Source organism: Phacochoerus africanus, chromosome 13 (genome assembly GCF_016906955.1).
Source record: "Phacochoerus africanus isolate WHEZ1 chromosome 13, ROS_Pafr_v1, whole genome shotgun sequence".
NCBI classification, from domain to species: domain Eukaryota; kingdom Metazoa; phylum Chordata; class Mammalia; order Artiodactyla; family Suidae; genus Phacochoerus; species Phacochoerus africanus.
In genome coordinates, this window is record NC_062556.1 from 45,575,526 (window position 1) to 45,587,694 (window position 12,169).

Here is a 12,169-nt window from a genome sequence, read left to right on the forward strand (position 1 = left end):
TTCCCAAATCTAAAGGATACTGGGTTCAAGATACAAGAAGCACAGAGGGCCCCAAACAAACTGAACCCAAACAGACCCACAGCAAGACACATCATAATAAAAATGGCAAAAGTTAGTGATAAAGAGAGGATCCTAAAGGCAGCAAGAGAAAAACAGAATGTTACCTACAAGGGAACCCCCATAAGAATATCAGCTGATTTCTCTACAGAAACACTACAGGCCAGGAGGGAATGGCAAGAGATATTGAAAGTGCTCAAAGGAAAAAATATGCAACCTAGAATACTCTATCCAGCAAGAATATCATTTAAAATAGAAGGGGAAATAAAAATTTTTTCCAACAAACAAAAACTTAAAAGAATACGGCAACACAAAACCCAGGTTAAAGGAAATATTGAAAGGGCTTCTCTAAACCAAAAAGAAAGGAAGGAAAGGGAAGAAAAAAGAAAAGAAAAAAAAAAGAAGAAGAGGAAGAACTAGGACTGAGGAAACTGCAATCAGAGAGCAGTCACTCAAATAAGCCAGCATACAGATTTAATCATGAACAGGCCTCAAACAAAATAAAATTAAAAAGAAAAAAATAAAAAAGAGTCATCAATACCATAAAATGTGGGCAAGGGATGTTAGGAAGTAAGTAACCCTTTTTGTTTGTTTGTATGTTTCTCTTCTTAATCTTAATATAATAATGAAGTGTTTGAACTTACAGGACCATCAGGCTAAAACACACAAATATGGGAAGGGGTTAGCATACTTAAAAAACAGGGCAACCACAAGCCAAAACCAAATATTGCATTTGCAAAAAATGAAAAAAAAATATACACTCAAGCAGATAATAACAGGAGACCACCCAACCAAAAAAAAAAAAAAAAAAAAAAAGAAAGGAAGAATGGAGAACCATAGAATCAACTGGAACACGAGGTTCAAATGGCAATAAATAATCATCTATCAATTATCACCTTAAATGTCAATGGACTGAACGCCCCAATCAAAAGACACAAAGTGGCTGAGTGGATAAAAAGGCAAAAACCTTCAATATGCTGCCTACAAGAAACTCACCTTAGGACAAAAGATACATATAGATTGAAAGTGAAAGGGTGGGGAAAAATATTTCACACCAACAGACATGACAGAAAAGCAGGAGTCACAACGCTCATATCAGACAAAATAGACTTTAAAACAAAAGACATAAAGAAAGACAAAGAAGGACACTACTTAATGATTAACGGATCCATCCAAGGACAGGATGTTACTATCATCAACATATATGCCCCAAATACAGGAGCACCCAGATACCTACAACAAATATTAACAGGCATAAAGGGAGATATTGATGAGAATACAATCATAGTAGGAGACCTTAATACCCCCCTCACATCAATGGACAGATCCTCTAGACAGAAAACCAATAAAGCAACAGAGATCCTAAAGGAAACAATAGAAAAGTTAGACTTAATTGATATCTTCAGGACACTACATCCAAAAAAAAGCAGAATACACATTCTTCTCAAATGCTCATGGAACATTCTCAAGAATCGACCACATATTGGGACACAAAGCTAATCTCAATAAATTTAGGAGCATAGAAATTATCTCAAGTATCTTCTCTGACCACAATGCCATGAAATTAGAAACCAACCATGGGAAAAGGAAAGAGAAAAAACCTACTGCATGGAGACTAAACAACATGCTACTAAAAAACCAATGGGTCAATGAGGAAATCAAGAAGGAAATTAAAAACTACCTTGACACAAATGATAATGAAGACACAACCGCTTAAAATCTATGGGATCTGCGAAAGCAGTGCTCAGAGGGAAAATTATAGCAATACAGGCCTTTCTCAAAAAAGAAGAAAGATCCCAAATTGACAACTTAACCCTCCACCTAAATGAATTAAAAAAAGAAGAACAAAAAAGTCCTAAAGTAACAGAAGGAAGGAAATTATAAAGATCAAAGAAGAAATCAATAAAATAGAGACTCAAAAAACAATAGAGAAAATTAATAAAACCAAGAGCTGGTTCTTTGAAAAGGTCAACAAAATTGACAAACCCCTGGCCAGACTCACTAAAAAGAGGAGAGAAAGAACCCAAATAACCAAAATTATAAATGAAGAAGGAGAAATCACAACGGATACAGCAGAAATACAAAAAACCATAAGAGAATACTATGAACAACTATACGGCAACAAGATTGACAATCTGGAAGAAATGGACAATTTTCTAGAATCTTACAGCCTGCCAAAACTGAATCAAGTAGAAACAGACCAACTCAACAGACCGATCACTAGAAATGAAATTGAAGAGGTCATAAAATCACTCCCTACAAATAAAAGTCCAGGACCAGATGGCTTCACAGGTGAATTTTATCAAACATATAAAGAGGAATTGGTGCCCATCCTCCTTAAACTCTTTCAAAAGGTTGAAGAAGAAGGAATACTCCCAAAGACATTCTATGATGCCACCATCACCCTCATTCCAAAACCAGACAGAGATACCACCAAAAAAGAAAACTATCGCCCAATATCATTGATGAATATAGATGCAAAAATTCTCAACAAAATCTTAGCCAACCGAATCCAACAACATATCAAAAAAATTATACACAATGACCAGGTTGGGTTCATCCCAGGTTCACAAGGATGGTTCAACATACGCAAATCAATCAGCATCATACACCACATTAACAAAGAAAAGTCAAAAATCATATGATCATCTCAATAGACGCAGAAAAAGCATTTGACAAAGTCAAACATCCATTCATGATCAAGACCCTCACCAAAGTGGGTCTAGAGGGAACATTCCTGAATATAATCAAAGCCATTTATGATAAACCCACAGCAAATATAATCCTCAATGGGGAAAAACTGAAAGCCTTCTCACTCCAATCTGGAACAAGACAGGGATGCCCAATCTCACCACTGCTCTTCAACATTATTTTGGAAGTCCTAGCCACAGCAATTAGACAAACAAAAGAAATAAAAGCATCCATATAGGAAGAGAAGAGGTAAAACTGTCACTGTATGCAGATGACATGATACTATACATAGAAAACCCCAAGGACTCAACCCCAAAACTACTTGAACTGTTTAATAAATTCAGCAAAGTAGCAGGATATAAGATTAACATTTAGAAGTCAGTTGCATTTCTGTATACCAGCAATGAAATATTAGAAAAGGAATACAAAGATATGATACCTTTTAAAATTGCACCTCACAAAATCAAATACCTCGGAATACACCTGACCAAGGAGGTAAAGGACCTATATGCCGAGAACTATAAAACTTTAATCAAAGAAATCAAAGAAGATGTAAAGAAATGGAAAGATATTCCATGCTCCTGGATTGGGAAAATCAATAGTGTAAAAATGGCCATACTACCCAAAGCAATCTACAGATTCAATGCAATCCCTATCAAATTACCCAGGACATTTTTCACAGAACTAGAACAAACAATCCAAACATTTATATGGAACCACAAAAGACCCAGAATCGCCAAAGCAATCCTGAGAAACAAAAACCAAGCAGGAGGCATAACTCTCCCAGACTTCAAGAAATACTACAAAGCCACAGTCATCAAAACAGTGTGGTACTGGTATCAAAACAGACAGACAGACCAATGGAACAGAATAGAGAATCCGGAAATAAACCCTGACACCTATTGTCAATTCATCTTTGACAAGGGAGGCAAGAACATAAAATGGGACAAAGAAAGTCTATTCAGCAAGCATTGCTGGGAAACCTGGACAGCTGCATGCAAAGCAATGAGACCAGAACGCACCCTCACACCATGCACCCAAATAAACTCAAAATGGCTGAAAGACTTAAATATATGACAGGACACCATCAAACTCCTAGAAGAAAACATAGGCAAAACCCTCTCTGACATCAACATCATGAATATTTTCTCAGGTCAGTCTCCCAAAGCAATAGAAATTAGAGCAAAAATAAACCCATGGGACCTAATCAAACTGACAGGCTTTTGCACAGCAAAGGAAACCAAAAAGACAACTTACAGAATGGGAGAAAAAAGTTTCAAATGATGTGGCTGACAAGGGCTTAATCTCTAGAATATATAAACAACTTATACAACCCAACAGCAAAAAAGCCAATCAATCAATGGAAAAATGGGCAAAAGACCTGAATAGACATTTCTCCAAAGAAGATATACAGATGGCCAACAAACACATGAAAAAATGCTCAACATCACTGATTATAAGAGAAATGCAAAGCAAAACTACCATGAGATACCACCTCACACCCGTCAGAATGGCCATCATTAATAAATCCACAAATAACAAGTGCTGGAGGGGCTGTGGAGAAAAGGGAACCCTCCTGCACTGTTGGTGGGAATGTGAACTGGTACAGCCACTATGGAGAACAGTTTGGAGATACCTTAGAAATCTATCCATAGAACTTCCATATGACCCCGCAATCCCACTCTTGGGCATCTATCCGGACAAAACTCTACTTAAAAGAGACACGTGCACCCGCATGTTCATTGCAGCACTATTCACAATAGCCAGGACATGGAAACAACCCAAATGTCCATCAACAGAGGATTGGATTCGGAAGAGGTGGTATATATACACAATGGAATACTACTCAGCCATAAAAAAGAATGACATCATGCCATTTGCAGCAACATGGATGGAACTAGAGAATCTCATCCTGAGTGAAATGAGCCAGAAAGACAAAGACAAATACCATATGATATCACTTATAACTGGAATCTAATATCCAGCACAAATGAACATCTCCTTAGAAAAGAAGATCATGGACTTGGAGAAAAGACTTGTGGCTGCCTGATGGGAGGGGGAGGGAGTGGGAGGGATCGGGAGCTTGGGCTTATCAGACACAACTTAGAATAGATTTACAAGGAGATCCTGCTGAGTAGCATTGAGAACTTTGTCTAGATACTCATGTTGCAACAGAAGAAAGGCTGGGGGAAAAATGTAATTGTAATATATACATGTAAGGATAACCTGACCCCCTTGCTGTACAGTGGGAAAAAAATAAATAAATTAATTAAATAAAATAAAAAACAGATGGGAGTTCCCCGGTGGCTCAGTGGGTTAAGGATCTAGATTTGTCACTGCTGTGGCTCAGGTCACTGCTGTGGCACAGGTTCGATCCCTGGCCCAGGAACTTCCACATGCCATGGGCACAGTCAAAAAAAAAAATTGGATTAAGTTTTGATATTCTCTTGACTTTGTAAAGAAGAAAAGACAAGTATATAAATTACCATGACACAAGTTAGAATGTGAAAAAATGTCAGACAGGGGACTCCTTACATTGGGACAGAAGTTCAGAAAGCAAGGCTGGGGAAGAATGGAAGGCATCATGGGGAAGGTGAGGAATACAGCACGAACAAAGGCAGAGTGGCAGAATGGCTCATGGCCATTGGGAGAACACAGCATGGACTCATGTCATTAGTCTTGAATACACATCCAAGAGAAACGTTAGGAACATCAGGCTACAAGGTGTGCTGGAACCAGGTTAATGTAGGTTTTGAACATTGGGTAGAGGCAGTGGCATCCTGTTAAATGTTGAATAACCAGACATGGGTGGGGAAAAGTGTTGTTGGATTTGTAGCATTCGCTGATTTTCTCTTGGGGAATCAGGAAGCAACTCTAACAATGAGGTCTGAGCTGGGACAAGTTGGCTCCAATACACCAACAGCTAAGTGTTAGTTGAATGTAGGAGAAGGGAGGAAATGGCAAAGGAGAGTATGGGGAAGAAACAATAACAAAGAGACAAAAAGGCCAAGACAGAACCTGTGGCTTGCCTCTTAAGGAGAGTGAGGTTGTTGTGGAGCCAGATGAGGGAGAGGAGCTAGAACTTGGGAGAACAGGAGATCCAGATAAGCCCGTGTCATCGGAGCCAAGGAGGGCAAAGAATACCAAGACTGAAAAATTCCTGCTGAGTTTGTCTATTAAAAGAAAGTTGGAGGTTTTAAGAGAACAGCTTTAGAAAATTGGTGGCGATGGGAGTCAGAACACAAGGGATTAAGAACTGAGTCAGTGGTCTATGGATTTATATTTATAAATAAACACATTGGGTCACAGTCAAGTGATTCCACACTCTATAGAAAAAACTGTATAGGGAATTAAAATAAACATACAAATTAGTCTCAAAAAATGAAACTAAAAATTTCACAACCACGATTTGAGCAAACCCTTCACGACTCAGCTGGTTTGAGATGCTTCAGTGACTTTCACATTCTCGTCTATTTCTTGAATTTACCCATTCAAAGAAAGCCTCTTCAAGCTTATCCATGAGCAATTAGGTGTGATATTTGAGGATTTTTCTTATATCCAATCCCACATTGAAAAAAACATTCAAAATGCCTAAATCCTGAAAGTCCAGTTAACTCTTATGAGACCCTTTTGTGCTGCCCACATTTAACCTCCTTCCTCTTCTCCTGCTGCCCTTCCAAGCCTTTTCTCTATTTGTCCGCCTCTTTAAAAGCTAAGAATGTGAGAACCTCAGCATTCAATAAGAGTTCTCCAAATGCGTTGGACCACAGAGTTGTTCAAATACATCAGGTCCTCTCAGGCCCTTTACCCTAGAGGGTGCATGGGTTTATTTTACAAACGAAGACACTTTGGAGAGTGAAAGAGCATGTATTAGTCATAACACTGAGGAGGTATGCTTACCCCCACCTTTATCCCATGAGAAGGCTTGCCAGATAAAATGCAGAACACCTAGTTAAATCTGATTATTTTTACACTTAGGTAATTTTCATTGACCAGCATTTCGAGAAGATTTTCTACTTGAAATAAGCAAAAATAAAACATGAAATACCTGTAACATTGAATATATGTTTTTAAAAGAAAAGCACAAAATCGAACACAAATATTCTTTAACCAGGGAAGTGGCAATGAGTTGGCAATTTATTCACTAAACATACTGGAAAGTGGTAAGTCGTGCACAAGACATTTCGTTCTGTCTTTCCAAAAGTAAATAATGTGTTAAAATGACTGGTTACTTTCTAATCATGGATGACAATAATCTTTGGCTCAAGGCTATCTGTCAGTAACCTTTTAAGTCTAAGTGACTGTTTTCAGTTATATAAATTTGAATTTTCTATAGACAATGGATCACTTTTTAGTAGAAATATATTCCATGCACTATTGGATGAAGTCCATGCAATACTGGGACTTAGACTAAACCCTATTGTCTCCATGTTTATTTGCTAAATCTGGAAACACAGCCCTTGAACCCTTTACCCATTTACATGAACAACACACCATCTATGCAAAGAGCAGCAAAACTGTTCTGGCCCCAAACTGGCTGCCTAATTTGCAGGGACTGGTCCAACATGAAAAATGGGAGATCTCCTTCCCTAACGAGTATCACACATTTTAAGATGGTGAGAGCAGAGCTTTAAGTCAATCATGACCCTTCTAAGTGTGGGCCCTGGGTGATGGTACAGATCACATGCCCATGATGTTGGCCTTGTTCTTAGCATTTGGTGTTGTATGTTCTGCTAGAAGTATTTCCAATGAAATCTGGAAGTAGTTCCTTTTAAAAAAAAATCTTTTTGAATGAAAGAGTCTTTAAATTCTATGGTACTTTACAATTTTCAATAGTTTCACACACACGATTTTGTATAATTCCTCAATAACCCTTTATCCTCCTCCCTATAAATTGCCCCTCCCCCCTTCCCTCTTCCAACTGGTAACCGCTAGTTTGTTCTCTATATTTGTGAGTCTGATTCTTTTTTGTTTTATTCATGTTTGTTGTATCTTTTAAAATTCCACATGTAAGTCATATCATGCAATATTTGTCTTTCTCTGTCTGGCTTATTTATTTATTTATTTTTTAATTTTGCTTTTTAGGGCCACACCCACAGCATATGGAAGTTCCCAGGCTAGGGGTCGCGTCGGAACTACAGCTGCCAGCCTACACCACAGCCACAGCAATGCCACATCCGAGCTGCATCTGAGACCTATATCACAGCTCACGGCAAGGCCGGATCCTTAAGCCACTGAGTGAGGCGGGGTATCGAACCCGTATCCTCATGGATCCTAGTTGGGTTTGTTAACTGCTGAGCCACAAAGGGGACTCCTGTCTGGCTTATTTCACTTAGCATAATGCCTTTCAAGTCCACACATATTGCTACAAATGACAGAACTTCAGTCTGTTTTATGGTTGAGTTCTGCTGTGTGTATGTGTGTATGTATACACATATAAACATATTTAAATGTGTATGTATATATGTATTTATTTACCACATCGTCTTGATCCCACTCATCTGTTGATGGACACTTAGGTTGAAGCAGTATTTCTTCTTACATGTAAAAAATAAACAGGAAGAAATGAACATGTTTAAAACTTGGGATTTTGAGGAAACATTCTGAGTGATAATTCCTTTTAGATGACTCTTGATTATAAGGGGCACAAGAATAAGCATCATATCTAACTTTCTCACTCAGTGCTTTGTATAGTACCTGGCATGTGGACATCACTTATTAATATGTTGAATGAATGTCTTACTGGCACACATACGGTATGTATTTACCCTGAAGTGGCATTAAAATTTTAAAAAGGACATATTTCAAGAGCAATTATAATTTCTATTTGAGTAATGAGATCAAATGGAAAAGACCCACCATAATATTACCTATAGTATGTAACAGGTATGATGTATATTATATAATATATTTTTATGCATATTATGTAGTATTACATGTGTTGCCGGTGCACGTATGATCCCATTTGTACTCTGGGCTCACCTATTGATAATAAAGCCTGACTTCTCCACAAGTTCCCTTCCCTAAGACTTCTCAGAAGCTGTATATAAGTCAAGTGTCCCCTGAACCATCTTTTTGGTGTTACACAAGTCTTTTGCCCTCTCAGTCTCAAGATAGGAACAAATATGGGAAACTCTTGTGCTGGGCGGTCACCCCACTTCCTTCTCACGGTCTCTTTGCTGCTTTTGGACATGGTGTCATAGCTGCCTCCCTCCTCTGGACTAATGACTCTCACATTGTCTGTGACCAGGTCTTTCATGGCAGGCTCCCACAGCAGAATGGCTTGGGTCCCACTGGCACAATCCTTTCATCTATGTCGCTCAGGAGGCCCAGGGATGGAAGGGCACTGGGTCAGTGGTGGCCACACACAATCCTAGACTCTGGCATCTCTTGGTTCAACAACATTCTGTTTATTTCCAGGGCCCCAATTTTTCCTCCCTAGAGAGGAAGGGGCCCTGTTTCACATACATTCATCTAACCCTGAACTGAAATATGGTCAGAGTTCAAGATCTTTCCTAGAGGATCTTGGGCCCCAGGAAAATCCAAGCTGCTCTGGGCTTCTGCCTCTGTGGTCCTGGAGAATCTGTGACAGTTATGAGGCCTGTCTGCCCAGTGCACAGGAGGGACCTCTGGTAATGGTGGTGTCGACTTTTCTAACATTGCAGAGGCAGTTGAAGGAGTGAATTGGCATTGGAAGAGAGGAGTGAATAGGCATTAAATGTTTAACTTCTGGAAACTTCCTTTTAATACTAGCTAATTTGCCCTTCATTTGTGGTACACATTTTTTCCTAATTTTTTACAAAGTAACTTTTTCCATTTTCAAAGTTTTTTCACAAAAGAATCATCCCAGGTAAACCCATGGAGGTAGGGGTCTCTTATTCTCCAGTCCAACCAAATCCGGGGTTTACTCAGGAATCAACTCGAATGCAGGCATTTTCTCTTCTGAAATATTATTTATAAACTCTTCAAAAACTATAAACCCATTTTGAATGGATTATTTCTTATTTATACATCTTATTTAAGAATTTATCATTAACATTCCATGGCTCATCAACACCAACTCAAGATGGCACCAAAATAATCCTTTTCTGGTATAAACACACAATACTAAGTCTTATGTTGTCTATTTTAGGTTTTCTTGGATGTATACATTAATGCCATATATACGTTCATAATCTATACACATATATAATATATACAATGTATAGGTAATCTGTATGTTTTCCTTTTTTCTAAATATGGACTAAACTGAATGATTGTATTAATAAGTTGTTAAATGCTGATCTATAATGTCAATAATAAACAGTGATTTTCATGATACACTAATGCGTATGTTTTTTGGTGAATTTTATCTCAGAAGTGACAGAGCACAATTGCTTATATATCTTAGTAGACTATGCATAAAGACAACACAACAGATTACTTTTTAAGACTGCATCATGAATTTCAAATGTACCATGGGTTGAAGACCGTAATTTGTCTTGACGGGATGTTTCTTTTCATTTTGTAAAAGAAAAAAGGTTTTGGCACTCTCACGTTCAGAGACAGCAGGATATGGTGGAAATAACACTGATTTGGGAATTGATAGTCCTAAGCACTAATCTTCAGCAATTACAAACTGTGTGAACTTGGGCACATGACTGATGGCTCTGAATCTCCATCTACCCATTCATAAACTCAAAAGTTATAAGGTTTAAAGGCGCTAATGCAGAACTCACAGCCCTAGGAATGAGACCATGTGCTGTTGACTGAATAACCAACTTTTCCTCAAATTTGTTTAAAAATGTTTATTTCCTGTAAGTGTTACTCCATCCTTCCTCATTGGCTGTCAATTGCCTTATGCTCTTGTTATTCCTTCCCAGACCAGCCTATAAACTATGTGGGGCCAGCTCAAGAATACAAAGGAGACTTGTGTGCCGTAGGTCTACATATTTACAAGTTGTAAATCCAGCTAACGCACTGCTAAATAAAATACAGGCTCTCTTCCGACTTGATAAATCTACATTCACAATGGCCTGGAAGGCTAGTTTGACTTTGGAATTCTTAGACTCTTTGGGTTATGTGACTGGGTGAGGAGAGCCCACACCAGCCTTTGGCCTTTGGTCTGTCAGCTTTCTCCTCCAATACCCAGCTCCCACCCACACTCTGAGGCTTCTCATTCATATTTGTGTGGATGCATCAGGTCAACCCCCGAAGTTTCTTCCAACTTCTCAGTCACTTCTTGACCACAAATTGAGCCCATTGATGTGTACACCAGAGGGTGGATGCACTCTGTACTCAGGAGGATAGACCAGGTAAAGGACCACAAAGGTTCTGGGTGCTGATTTAGGACCGTGAGGGCAGTAAATTCTGGGATCTCGGATACCTAGAGCATGGTCTAAATGTGGAGGTAGGGGTGAGACTGCCTCCTGGTGGGTATATACTCCTAGCTCTATGGGCTTTGCATTCTATGGGAAAGGGAACAGTTAGGGAAGAGCCAAGACAGGGTCCTCAAAAGCACAGAGCCCAGGGCTGAGGTCATCTTCTGCAGATCCAAAGACAGAGCTTTCCAGCTCTTATCTAAACACTCAGCTGCTGTATTTTCTAAAAAAGAGCTCTGAGGATGTTACCGGCCTTTAATATGGAGATACATACTGTGAATCTCCAAGATTTCTTTATTTTTTAAAAATATAAATTATTTTATTTTATTTTATTTTATTTTTTTACAGCTGCACCTGCAGAATATGGAAATTCTCAGGCTAGGGGTCCAATCAGAGCAGCAGCTGCTGGCTTATACCACAGCCACAGCAACTCAGCATCTGACCTGCATCTGCCACCCATGTCACGGCTTCTGGTCATGCCAGGTCCTTAACCCACTGAGCGATACCAGTGATCAAACCCACATCCTCATGGACACTATGTCAGGTTCTTAACCCACTGAGCCATAAAGGGAACTCTGAATCTCCAATATTTCTGACCCTGGAACACTGTGTGTGTGTACCTCTGTGTGTGAACCACCTCAATGAGACAGGGTTTGGCAAAAACTACTCAAATCTCTAATGTAATGTAAGAGTTATGACTCTTCCTTCAACTACCTCTTAAATGCAGAGAATTCTATCTTCACCTGCTTTTATTTTCTTGTCCCATATTCTTGCTAGATAATTTTATACATAGCCAAGGTTAGTTACTTATTATGTTCCAATGATTCCAAATTCTCCATCTCTCACCTCTATCCTGAGCTCCATACATCTAACATCTCCACCCAGAAACACAAATTCCATGTGTTGAAAACTCAACTCATCCTCTCCCTCCAGTCCCACCAACCCCAATCTGCCCCTCTAGTGGCTTCCTTGTCTCTGCAAATGTTTCATCATCTGACAGTGTTTCATCAATTGCCCTGGCTAGAATCCTGGAGTCATCTTTGATTTTTTAATCTTACTCC